This window comes from Schistocerca nitens, chromosome 5 (assembly GCF_023898315.1).
Source record: "Schistocerca nitens isolate TAMUIC-IGC-003100 chromosome 5, iqSchNite1.1, whole genome shotgun sequence".
Classification (NCBI taxonomy): domain Eukaryota; kingdom Metazoa; phylum Arthropoda; class Insecta; order Orthoptera; family Acrididae; genus Schistocerca; species Schistocerca nitens.
In genome coordinates, this window is record NC_064618.1 from 714854982 (window position 1) to 714869188 (window position 14207).

The following is a 14207-nucleotide window of genomic DNA, read 5'->3' on the forward strand; positions in this document are numbered from 1 at the left end:
CCCGCCCGTTTTTCGCGATTTTATTCCTCCCGCATCGCCGGCGTAGCATTAGCAGCGCCTGCAGAGAAGGACGAGAAAAGGGATTAGAGTGAGAAAACGTAAACGAAGGTGGAGTAGGAGAGAGAAGAAATACACGGGTGCCTGTACGGCTCTGGGGCAGACGGCAAGTGATTTCTGGAGTAAGCGCCAGGGCGCGCTACGACGCGACGCGGTGAACCGCGTGACGCATTATGACGTGTGGCTCGAAAGGAGAGCCGGGCGCCGTATATCACCCACTCGCAGACGGGCCCTTACCTTTGCCAGAGCACCGTTCGTGCCTTCTGAGTTCAACTTTGTATAGTCTGCATTGCGTGAGAATTCGTTCGGCCAAGTCCGCAAGCTCCCCGTCGGGAAAACGGTTTTACCCATTCAGTAGTTTCCCCTAACGAGTCATCAGAATAAAATTCAACAAAAATATTTTTTTACCCATTCAGTAGTTTCCCCTAACGAGTCATCAGAATAAAATTCAAGAAAAATATTTTTAGTGTTAGAATTCTTTTTTTTTTTTTTTGTTTCTTTCTTTCATCTGTGTATGTATGGTTTAGTGACTAAATGGGTGAGTTTCAAGCTTTGAAGCTAAAGTTCCATTGGGCATTAGACTATCTCATTTTGAAACTAAATTGGCATCTTGAACCGACGTTTCGACGTCTACGGTCCTCTTCAGGGCAGGAAACAGGCAGTTTAGTCACCGTGGAGGAGAAAGTTGCAGAGAAGTTCGAAACATAGGTTGAAACTGACACTGCGTGGTGTGACAGGGAGGCGGGAGAAGGTTGGTGGCAGATATTGCTGTTACATCTCAAGCCAAAGGTTCGGTATTAAAACCGCTGTCGCTGTCGTAATTGTTTCCTGCCGTTCGAAGCTTCTTTCATCCCTTGAAACTATTTGTACACATGAAAACCACCTAGCTGGACTCTGAGTCTCTCTAAAGGTAAGAGAAAAAGAAAGGAATACCACCTCCAATAGCACTATAATTAGCTGTTCAAATCATCCATTTGATTAAGACAGATGCATTAATTTTATTTATTATATCTTGGAGGATTAGGGCCCAGAGACCCACTTTGGAACATAACCAGGTTTCCACAGGAATTCATTTTACAACTGACATTACGATGTGCAAAAAGCGCAAGTCACACGTCTTTGTTGTTCTTGTTGTGATCTTCAGTTAACACTTTCGTGACGTGCGGGACTTGAGTGTGCAACGTACAAATTTATTTTCCAAGTTTCTCAGGAATATAAAGTCCCATATCTGTGTGGAGCTGCTGTTTAGGGTTGAATGTATCAAACATTTGGAACCACAGGCTCATTATTTGGAAACAAATGAGCTAAATATCGCTTAGTTATTACTGATGTGCATTGCGTGGCGCGTATTTTTGCAGTTTTATGCAACTCTTTCTTTGTCTTCCAAATTTAAGGTCGGTATGTGTATTTATTGTCTTTTACGTTGTTTTCTAGAAATTGTTCAAATGTATGAGAAATCTTATGGGACTTAACTGCTAAGGTCATCAGTCCCTACGTTTCCACACTACTTGACCTAAATTATCCTAAGGACAAACACACACACCCATGCTCGAGGGAGGACTCGAACCTCCGCCGGAACCAGCCGCATGTTTTCGAGAAATATACAGATTTCCGCACATTTATTGATCAAACACTCTGAAATTCTTTTAATGGTTTTGCTTTATGGCCAGTGCGCGTAGAGAAATTCTAGCTCTGCCTTTTGTTCATACTTGTGCCCAAATTTTTACATGTATGTGTTTTACGGGAAACTGTAATCTTATTGTATTTCCGTTGACTTCATATGAAACAGGAAACTCCACAAATTTTTGACCTGTCTTTTGTAATGAATGTTTGTCTCCCTCTTCTCTTAAGATTTCTCCCAGTTGAAAGCTGCCTTACAAAAGCAAGGTAAGAAGGAAATTGGTCACATTTTCCTCCATTATTACAGTTCAACATAATCTAACTGTTTACTTTTGCAACGTTCAAAAGAAACAGTTCCACATAATCGAACTGTTTACTATTGCAACGTTCAAAAGAAATAAATAAGAGGATTCACCATTTGAGTGACCTACAGCCAACAACTTATCTTTCTCACAACTCCACGAACTGGTCAATAGCTCACATTATAGCTTTGTAATCTGCTACGGTTGCAGGGCAGGAAATAGCAGAAACTGTACAATCCGTAATAGTTAGGGATGAAAAGTTGACAAATCTGTAAGTAGGTTATTGTCTTGCCATTGTACTGTATATACTCACCCCTCTGTGTGGATGCTCAAGTGCGCTTGTATGCAGATAAAAAGCATTTTACAGCAAGGAGTACAAGATGACATTGTAGACACGCAGCACATGGAAGTAAGAGATAAGGAGTAATTTCTTAGCTACTACGAAGCAGCACCATGTATTCAGTCGTATTTTGAAACATTCCATAAAGATCTTAAGCTGTAAATAAATAAATTCGTTTGACATAATAATGGCACTTCAGTTCTTCTTTTTACAGATAATAATCCCTAGTAGGAAAAAAATTCAAGTGGGACGTGTAAACACCGCTGTAATCGACGAGCCGACGAGGGATAAAATCAGGGAACCATTTATTTCTCCTCGAGTCCAGCATGTAATATGCGTTCCACTTGAAATAATTACAGACCTATAAACAACAATGCAAATTTAGAAACACGGCCTGACTCTGTATCCATTCCAACAGCAGGAAACCACTTATTACAGTAATATGGGAAATTTTAATTAATTCCGTCACGAGAGTGATAAAACTGGTGTGATGCAACTCTCCATGCTCGCCTGACTTGTGTAAAGGCCTCTCCATTTTTGCATAACTATTCCGACCTTCGTCTGTTTGAACCCGCTTAGTGTATTCGAGCCTTGGTTTCCCCCTCCGTGCTCCAAACTTCCGCTACTTTCCGCCGTTAGCAAGCTGGTAATTCTTTGATGTCACAGGATATCTCCTATCAATTGATCCCTCTTTTTAGTGAGGTTATGCATCAAATTTTCTTTTTTCCTAAACTCTACTAAGTACGCTTCCTTAGTTTTACATCCATCCATCCAAAGTTCAACGTTCGTTTGTAACAACACATCTCAAACGCTTCCATTGTCTTCTTTTGTGAACTGTTTATCACCCACATTCCATTTACACGTAAGCTGATGGGAAAGACTTTCTTACATTTAAATTCATACTCGATGTTAATCAATTTCTCATTTTCTCAAGTGATTTACTTGCAATTGGCAGTCTGCATCTTGCACTCTATCTGATTTAGCTATCATCAGTTACACTATTTGATTATAAGTACCCGGACACCTGGCTGAAAATGACTTACAAGTTCGTCGCGCCCTCCATGGGTAATGCTGGATTTCAATATGGTGCTGGCCCACCCTTAGCCTTGATGACAGCTTCCACTCTTGCAGGCACACGTTCAAACACGTGTTGGAAGGTTTCTTGGGGAATGGCAGCCCAATCTTCACGCAGTGCTGCACTGAGGAGAGGTATCGATGTCGGTCGGTGAGGCCTGGTACGAAGTCGGCGTTCCAAAACATCCCAAGGGCGTTGTAGGGGATTCAGGTCAGGACTCTGTTCAGGCCAGTCCATTACAGGGATGTTATTGTCGTGTAACCACGCCGCTACAGGCCATGCATTATGAACAGGTGCTCGATTGTGTTATAAGATGGAATCGGCATCCCCGAATGCTCTTCAATAGTGGGAAGCAAGAATGTGCTTAAGACATCAATGTAGGCCTGTGCTGTGATAGTACCCTCCATGAAAAACACGATCACACCATAACACCACTGCCTCCGAATTTTACTGTTGGCACTACACACGCTGGCAGATGACGTTCACCGGGCATTCGCCATACCCACAACCTGGCATCGGATCACCACATTGTGTACCGTGATTCGTCACTCAACACAACTTTTCCCACTGTTCAGTCGTCCAGTGTTAACGCTCGTTACATTTACCGGCGTTATGCGTGGTTTATGAGCAGCCGCTCGACATGAAATCCACGTTTTCTCACCTCCTGCCTAATTGTCATAGTACCTCATGGGATCCTGGTGCAATTTGGAATTCCTGTATGGCGGCCTGGATAGATGTTTGCCCACCACACATTACTTCCCGCTTCAACTGTCGGCGGTGTCTGTCAGTCAACAGACGATGTCGGCCTGTACGCTTTTGTGCTGTACGTGTCCCTTCACGTTTCCACTTAACTATCACATCGGAAACAGTGGACCTAGGGATGTTTCGGAGTGTGGAAATCTCGCGTACATACGTATGACATAAGTGACACCCAATCACCTGACCACGTTCGAAGTCCGTGAGTTCCGCAGAGCGCCCCATTCTGCTCTCTCAAGATGTCTAATGACTATTGAGGTCGCTAATATGGAGTACCTTGCAGCAGATGGCAGCACGGTGCGCCTAATACGAAAAACGTTTATATTTGGGGGTGTCCGGATACTTTTAATCACATAGTGTATGTTCCTACCCAATTAGCAAAACTGATCTACTGCAGTTAGTGTCCAGTTTTCTAAAATAATTGCCGCGGAATAACCTGATTTAATTCGACTACAGTCGATTACCCTTGCTTTACTTTTGTTTATCTCCATGATACTCGTACAACCTCTTTACAAAACCTATCCATGCCTGTCAAGTGCTCTTCCACAGTCCATTGGGGTCTCCGAGAGAATTCAGTGTATCGGCATACTTTAAGGTTTTTAATTGTTGTCCCCGATCTGTAATTCCGTTTCCATGTTTCTCTTTGGTTTCCTCTAATTGTTTCTCAGTGTAGAGAGTCAGTATCATGTGGCACTCCCTTCTGAGTTACAGGTTCCTTTCATGTCCTTCGATTCTTATAGCAGCTATGGTTCCTTATAAAGCTCTAGATGACCTTTCGCTCTCTGTAATTTATTGCTGCTATTTTCAGAGTTTCAAAGAATCTATTCTAGTCAACATATTCGAAAGCTTCTTCTAAATCTATGAATTCTATGAACTTATGTTTGTCCTTTTCGTGAATCTTCAAAGATGTGTCGCTGGGTCCGTATTGCCTTGTGTTTACGTGCATTTCTCCGGAACATAAACTGACCTTCCATGGGGTAGAGCTCTAACAGTAATTCCTTTCTTCCGTGAATAATTCATGTCAGTATTTCGCAAATGCGATTTATTAAAACGATTGTTCGGTTTCACTCACACATGTCTACATCTGCCTTCTTTGGAGATGGAATTATTACGTTCTTGTCCGGAACATTAACCGATCCTCCTCGAGGTCGACCTATATTAGTCACTCCTTCTGAGAATAATTGGTGTCAGTATTTTGCAGGCACTGTTTGTTAAAGTAGTAGTTCAACTTATACCAGTCATTCCTTTCTTCCTTGAAAAATTCCTGTCATTGTTTGGCAAACACGATAATTGAAATGATAATTCGGTAATACTCACACATATTAGCACCTGCCTTCCTTGAAACTAGAATTATTACATTATTCTTGATTCTGGGCGTATTTCGCTTGTCTGATATATTTTGCATACAGAATGACACGATTCTCTCATCACTGATTCTCCAAAAGATTTTAGTAATCTTAAGGGAATGTCGTCAACACCAAGGGCCTCGTTTCGACTCTGGTCTTTCAATGCTCTGTTAAACTCTTCTCATAATATTGCATATCATTGTTTATCTTCATCTATTTTCACCTCCCTTTCAGCATTACAGCCTTCAGATTGATTTCCCTTGTACAGCATTTCTATATATTCCTTCCACATTTATCCCTTCTTTGGTTTGCACTGGCTTGCTATCTGAACTCTTGATACGTACAAGTGCTTCTCTTTTTTCCAATGGTTTCTTTAACTGTCCTCCAAGCGTCATCTACCTTTCTACTTGTCAAGCGTGTTACTGTAGCCTTTTATGTTTAACTCTGCTTGTTCAAACATTTGGAGTTTTCGCTCATGTATTTTTTAGACATCTGCATCAGCTTTAGCCTGCTTTACCTATTTAATTTTTACACTTTCGTTAGTAAAACTCAAAACCTCCTGAGCTGTGCATGAATTTCTCCTTTGTGTTTTTGCTGCATTCGTCTCTCAAAGCCCTCCACTCGTCTTCTACTGCGTCCTTTTCCCCTGTTTCAGATAATCGTTGCCGAAACCAGTCTCTGTGCCAATATATTAATAAAACATTTGCAACTGTGACTGTTCCCTATTTTTTAAACTTGTGTTACTGTGTTGGGGGTTGGCTTCTTGCTTATCTTGGCTACAATAATGCTTTACCCGTATTCCTACATCCTTATTGGTTATCAAACTTACTCATGCATCACCCTTATTTATATTTATAATCCTGTACTCACCTGAATACAAGACTTCTTCTTCCACCACTGTACTTGTATAATCTGTTTGTGCATGGACATGACGTCCTACTTTTGCTAGGTTTCAGATCCACCTGATGTTGCGGCTAATAGTCCGAAGAACAGGTTCAGTATAGCGACTTCTGTCGTGCAAGTCTTCGGTCAACAAAGTATTTTACAACTGTGGTGGACTTGTCCACCATGAATATGTTGCAGCACAGCTGTGGATATCCCACAAATAAAAACTGATTCTTCAGTAATTCCTTTAGACCTCTTAACATTTCCCATATCGGGTGCCACCGCCAGAAATGTATTAAAAGACAGTGCTGTCTTCCACACTATCAGGTCATCAGCTGATGAATTATTTGTATCCTCGTAATTGTATGCTAGCAACTTGCATGGGTGTGTGATGACATGCGTATGTTGCCCACACCTACTTAGGAAGCGCTTGAAAATGACATGGTGCAGAAATCAGCCTGCCGCTATGGCCGAGCGTTCTAGGCCCTTCAGTCTGGAACCGCGCGACTGCTACGGTCGCAGGTTCGAATCCTGCCTCGGGCATGGATGTGTGTGATGTCCTTAGGTTAGTTAGGTTAAAGTAGTTCTAAGTTCTAGGGGACTGATGACCTCAGAAGTTAATTCCCATAGTGCTCAGAGCCATTTGAACCATTTGCAGAAATCAGCTGATAGTGTGAAGTAAATGGCTGATCGTAACACAGCGAAGATGGAGAATGTAATCTTGGTTACTCGTTTAAGGAACCTAACATTACATGCCGCGACTTGTGGAACGCCAGTTTTGCTTTTACTGGTGACAGTATCCTCCCGCTTAGTCTCTGCCCACAGATCAGGTAACTGCTGTAGTTTGCCCTTTGGTTCAGCCGTTAGCACTACCAAGGTAGCGAGCTCATATTGCCTAATGTTACAAGGCCAGTTCAGTTATACAACCATAGTTTGCTCTTTGGTTCAGCCGTTAGCAGTACCAAGGTAGCGAGCCCATGTTGGCTAATGTTACAAGGCCAGGTCAGTTATACAACCAGACTGCTGCTCGCATAAGTATTGAAAATGCTCCTGTCTCTCTTCAGCAATCATATATTGCTCTGGCCTCTCCTCAGATATCCATCCATTGTGACTGTATGGCTTTCTGTATCGCCACCTTTCAGATAGGTTCATGTTTCATGTGCGGGTAAGTCACGTATTACAAATCTAATAATATTAGTTAAAATAATCAACATACTTACTACAGTGACGTCTGATCTGTTAACATAATATTTCTTGTTGATCGTTCTCGGCAGATTTTCATAAATTTGATGAATGGTATTTCCTAGGTACCTCTATAAGCTGGTTTCACAATCTTATGGTCAAATGAGTACGATTTACCAACCATTATTCCCCATGTGTTTCTGTTAGCATATTTTGTTCCGATTTGATACGTAAAGTGCTATCATGATATTCGCACTCATGAAATTTTAAATAGCATTTAAAGATCTTGCAACGAACGCAATACGGTGTAGTACAAATAATAATTTGTTAAACCACTGGGTCGAGTGTACTGACCATCTTCGGCTCCCATGTTACAAATGTCACTACATTCAAGAAGCGTAGTCCAAGAATTGATCTTTTTGGAAAGGACCAAGGAATGTTTTTGTCGGATTCGAAGTGATGAGAATTACCACGACCACTTTCTGTGATTCAGCTTGTATGTGAATTAGCAAAAGAGAAATGAATCTCGTACTTTAAACAAAGGTCAGAGCTGCCGCTTCTATTGTTGCAAAGTGGGAGACGGAGACACCCCAACTAGAGAATCATTTTTATAACACGTATCCCGTATGTCATAACGACACTGTTATGTATACTAGGTGGAGGCACAGTATAGAAGTGGCGCAGTATATGGTAGGATTACTGGTAATACTGGAAGCACTGGTAGAGAAAAAAACGTAAGTCATCGTGTGAGAGAGGAACCGAGAGCCGACGACTTCTCTTTCGTTTTTGGTTGTTATGCACACACTTAGAACCGCACATCGTTCAGTGTTAATCCATTGTATATTTCACATCCTTATAAAATATAAATTGCAATTTATTAGTAAAAAACGAGCTGTTCGCATAGCTTCTACTCTTTTATGTAACCAAACAATTAGTTTTGATGCAAGTACAGTTAACATGCATGTAGAAAGAACGTTATAAGGTTGTTGTTATTTTCTACTCAGTGGAACGTTGTTCATTTTGATCAGAGTTAAACCTATAAGTGCGAAAGTCGTTTAGCGAGGACAGAAACATGTTATATATAAGCCCTACAGAGCACTGAAGCGATGTCGGATTTTTGTTTGTTTTCATTTTGAGGGGATTGAGTTTTCTAGCGCAGTATAATGGATCTGTCTTTTTTTAAATTATTTTCATTACAACATCGCTCTGTTTCACGTTACAAATCAGAAATATTCAAATTAAACCTAAATCAGACAACGATAATTTCAGTTTTGCTATAAATACAGTTTACTTCCAAGTAACAGACAGGAGGATAACTATGTGGAACAAAAATGTTCGATATGTTATGTAGCATACATCCATACTCAGTATCCAGACAACTCACCGCTTCTGATTTCTAGACAAAGCGATCAAAACGAGGTAATGCGCGATGGGTACGGGCCACACGTAACGTACAGGTAATGCAGTTACGATTTTAACTTACCAAAGATAGCAGGAAAACTGCCATAGTCTGTGGTACTTATAATACTCTATGGTACTTATAACAGTCTATGGAAGCCTACGCATTTAACAACTGTAGTGCAAGGTAATGGCGTAAAAGCCTAGTTACGGTAGTAGCTAATAAGACCTTGACAACAATAAACTTCCTTTCAACAATTTATACTAGCTGTTGATCAATATTACAAGAAGTGAAATACCTAAATAATCACACCTCATTCCCATATATCAGAAAGACAAACAATGGTGCGACCTGTTCGGGAATAATATTATCGTCAGCCTATTGCAAAGCGCAAAAACGTATTCTAAGCTCGACTGATATGATACTCCCTGGGAAGTAAAGCAGTCACCATGGGTTCAAGGAACTTTATTCGGGTGTATTAGTACCGTGTACGATGCACTGAAAACAGATGCAGAAGAGAACGTAAGTTATATCTTCTTAGAAGTCCCAAATGCGTTAGACACGATATCGCTATAACAGCCGATAACAGACATTCGATCATTAGCTGAGAACAATTTATCAACGTAAAAAGTAGTAAGCTATACTTGACAGACAGCGTTCTACACAAACGAGAGTATTATTTGTCGTTATCAGAAAGCTTGATTGGAACCTAGATGTCAGTATACATGAATTATTTACCAGACACTTATTTACAGAAACGTTTAGTCGCTGGTTGAAACGAAGCGGGTATTTCTTCCACCATCTTAATCCCACGACAACACTCTTTTAGGGACAACTGATAGATAATGGCTATGAAGGAGAGACAATACCCGTGAATGATATGGCTGTGTGGCTCCAGACCACTATGGCTTTTATCCGTTTCGTTAACAACGTAAGGGAGTGGGGGCTCGCCTACACGCAGAGGCAATGTCATCACAAATGACCTTGAATGCGTAACGTCTGAAGATGAATGAACGCGGTAAATATAAAAATTGCGGCCGGCCCGTGTGGCCGAGAGGTTCTAGACGCTCCAGTCTGGAACCGCGAGACCGCTACGGTCGCAGCTCGAATCCAGCCTCGGGCATGGATGTGTGTGATGTCCTTAGGTTAGTTAGGTTTAAGTAGTACTAAGTTCTAGGGGACTGATGACCTCAGATGTTAAGTCCCATAATGCTCAGAGCCATATGAACCATAAAAAATGAGAAGTGGTGGATGGCTCGAAATTTAAATACTACAATGGTGCTATTCAACACCTACGCATTCCTATTTAATCCCCTCACTTTCAGTCAGAGTCTAATATTTTACAGGTCTTTAAAATGAAACAGCTAAACAAAATACAGGCATCTTGACCGTCCTCTGACTTATCCGAAAGATCTCATTTTTTCTGTTTGATGTTCAACAGTATTTATTCAAAACATTACATAAAGACTAAAAACTACTGTGTCTCAAAGCACTTTGTAGGTTCTCTAAAGCATTTGAACGCTTTAAATTACACATATCAAAAAAAGTTTTGCAACACCTCGGTTCTGAGAGTTCCGGAACCTGTACAGAAAATTCGAATAGGGATCAACATGAACATCATTTCTTCCCTTTTTATTGCTCATGAAAACCACTCATTGTATGTTGTACCACCATACAGCGAGACCTTCAGAGGTAGTGGTCCAGATTGCTGTATACACCGGAACCTCTAATATCCTGTAGTACGTCCTCTTGCATTGATGCATGCCTTTATTCGTCGTGGCAAACTATCCACAAGTTCATTAAGGCATTGTTGGTCCAGATTGTCCGACTCCTCAACGGCGATACGGCGTAGATCCCTCAGAGTGGTTGGTGGGTCACGTCGTCCATAAACGGCTCTTTTTAATCTATCCCAGGCATGTTCGATATGATTCATGTCTGGATGAACATGCTGGCCACTCTCGTCGAGCGATGTCGTTATCAAGAAGGAAGTCATTCACAACAAGTGCACGATTGGGCGCGAATTGTCGGCCATGACGACGAATGCATCGCCAATATACTGTCGACATGGTTGCACTATCGGTCGGAGGATGGCATTCGAGTATCGTACAGCCGTGATGGTGCCTTCCATGACCACCAGCGGCGTACGATGGCCCCATATAATGCCACCCCGAAACATTAGGAAACCTACTGCGTGCTGCACTCGCTGGGCGGTGTGTCTAACGCGTTCAGCCTGACCGAGTTGCCTCCAAAGACGTCTAGGACGATTGTCTGGTTGAAGTCATATGCGATACACATCGATGAAGAGAACGTGATGCCAATCCTGAGTGGTCCTATCGGCATGTTGTGGGGCCCATCAGTACCGCACTGCAAGGTGTCTTGTTTGCAAAGATTGACCTCGCCATGGACGTGGGGAGTGAAGTTGCGGATCATGCAGCCTATTGCGCACAGTTTGAGTCATAACACGACGTCCTGTATAATGGGAAAGTACCTGACTCTGATACTATTGACTAGGCGAAAGAACTTGCTGCCTTTCCAGCTAAGCCTGCCAAGTGATTACAGCAAAGCCCTGGTCATTCAGCTTCCCATGAACGGTCGTCAGACAGATATACATGATTATAGAGAAATGTCGTTTAAGAGAAATGAGTCGTTTGGAGCGTGGTGCTGCCGCCAGGAGTGGCCTTGCGGTTCTAGGCGCTACAGTCTGGAGCCGAGCGACCGCTACGGTCGCAGGTTCGAATCCTGCCTCGGGCATGGATGTGTGTGATGTCATTAGGTTACTTAGGTTTAATTAGTTCTAAGTTCTAGTCGACTGTGACCTCAGAAGTTAAGTCGCATAGTGCTCAAAGCCATTTGAACCAAGCGTGGTGCTATAGACGGATGAGGTGAACTGGTGAGGTAAGAAATCGGCGGTTCTCCGTGGTATCGGAGAGGAAAGTGATAGGTGGTAAACACTGACGATAATAACGCACAGGATGATAGGACATGTGTTACGACACCAGGGAATAAGTTGCGTCCTACACGAGGGAACTGGAGAGGGTAAATAAAAAGGCAGCGGATCCTGGAGATCCAAATATAACAAACAAACAATCGTGGGTGCTGGATGCAAGTGCAAGCGTCACAGGAGGAGTGCGAGTGACACAGGAGCGGAAGTAATGGCGCGCCGCATCAAAACAATCAGATGGCGTAAAAGAAATTCGTAGATTCCAATTTATTGTAGAGTCATTGGACTCGTTTCATGCTCCCACACTACAATCTTTGCAGGGAACCAAAGTTCCCTTTATGAAAATCGCAATGAATTCGGTAGCCAGAAGACCTGTCACTCATTTCGTCCATGATGTTTAGACCACCATAGGCAATGCTGAACAGGCTGAGGTCGTGTTCCTTCACTTCTGGAAAGCAATAAATACGTTTTCCCTTGTCTTTAGGTGAACCAAATAAGAGCTTATGGGTAAAGGGCGAGATAAGTGATTGGATTCAGGCTCATTAAGTAAGTGTAGGAGGCCTACGGAAAAGCTCAACAAACTCTAGTTGTGCAGCACGTTGAGGTTTGTTCTTCAAATGTAGAGAGCATAAGTTAAAAGATGACCCGAAAAACGTATTATATCCTCTCATTTGTCCAATGGAATAACCAAGACAAGAAAATCGAAAAACTTAGCTATATTACAGACAGCTGAACTTTTTTCTACCACTCGCGAACGGAACAAGGATAGAAACAACAGCAGTAGCAAACTTCGTTTCTGCCATTCATAGTAAATTCTTTTCGAAGTGGAGATGTAGATGTAGATCTGACTGAACATATCGAAAGCATTCAGTAAAGTGAACCCATACGAAATTGCATCAGAGGTACTCATAAAATTTTTGGGAATAAAGTCGATGTTATCACTACACTTACCTGTTTAAGTTTAGGCATTCGATAATATTTATGTATGTGTAGGAGATGGTAGATAGCGTTCGTACTTCCGTGAGACCGCACGAACGATGCAGTTGTATTCTTGGAGCTACCACGAACAAACAAAAATTGAGACTTTCCTGCAAGAGAGCTTCTGTGAAGTTTGGTTGGTAGGAGACGTGGTACGGGCGGAAGTATATCTGTGAGGACGGGGCGTGAGTTGTGCTTGGGTAGCTCAGATGGTAGAGAACTTGTCCCCGAAAGGGAAAGGTCCCGCTTTCGAGTCTCTGTCCGGCACACAGTTTTAATCTGCCAGGAAAGTTTCATTACAACGCACACTCCGCTGCAGAGTGACAATCTCATTCTGGAAGCAAATATTCAATATTTTTCTTAGAGTGCAAGATCATCTGTTGACAGTCACCTCTTTGTGCCAGTACTGGCTGTTAACACTTTAATAAATAAGCGTAATTTTTCGACTACTCCATCTCCGAATCATCTGTTGAAGCAGCCACGATCGCCGAACAGGTTCAAGACACAACGACGACACAAATGTACTCGTAGTTATGGGTTCGCGTAAGGTCTCGAGAGAGAGATCATTGAGTGTTTTTCATTCCGACACGCCTCTCAAACTGAACTATTTGGAGTCAGATATTTGGTTACTGGTCGTAAAAGCATCAGAATAGCGAAAGAAATATAATAAAAATTTTACCTCTTTATAAAGGCAGACGTTGTTTCCATAGATATATATTTCCAGTTCGAGGCAAACTAATAATAATGCGGCATGTACACAGAACTACACACAGTATGCTGGCAGTAAAGTTGTATATCTATATGAACATACAGAATCTCGTCTTCGTGTTCACTCCCCTCTAACCAAAGAAATTTGTAGCCACAATTTTACTCTGTTACTATTTGCACGAGGTCAAGGCGTGATTTTGAGAAGAATGTGCATACATCACTTTCATCATGATAAAATCTTTACTGTAACCTACGTGAAACCAAATAAAGGAAGGCACCCTTTCCTATTTAAAGGTCACACAGTGTTGAAGATAGGACTGAAAAGAAACTTGTCTTAATGAAGTTAATTGTTCTGTCTTGGAGACTTCAAATATCAGGAAGGCGAAGTTAAAAGACTTCTTCCTTTTTTACTGCAGCTAGATAAGCGCCGAGTTCCACGAGTTCCAGCCTTGTGGAATTCTTCCGCCAACTCAAGTTACAGAAGCAAAAGAATCCCAAGAAGCTTTTTGCTCTTATTTCTGCTTTTCTTTTCTCCGCCTCCATTTTCAACTGTGTCCTTTTATCTTTTAAGAAAATGTATTTTGAATGTTCCATTTGCTTTTGGTGGGAACTTGCGCA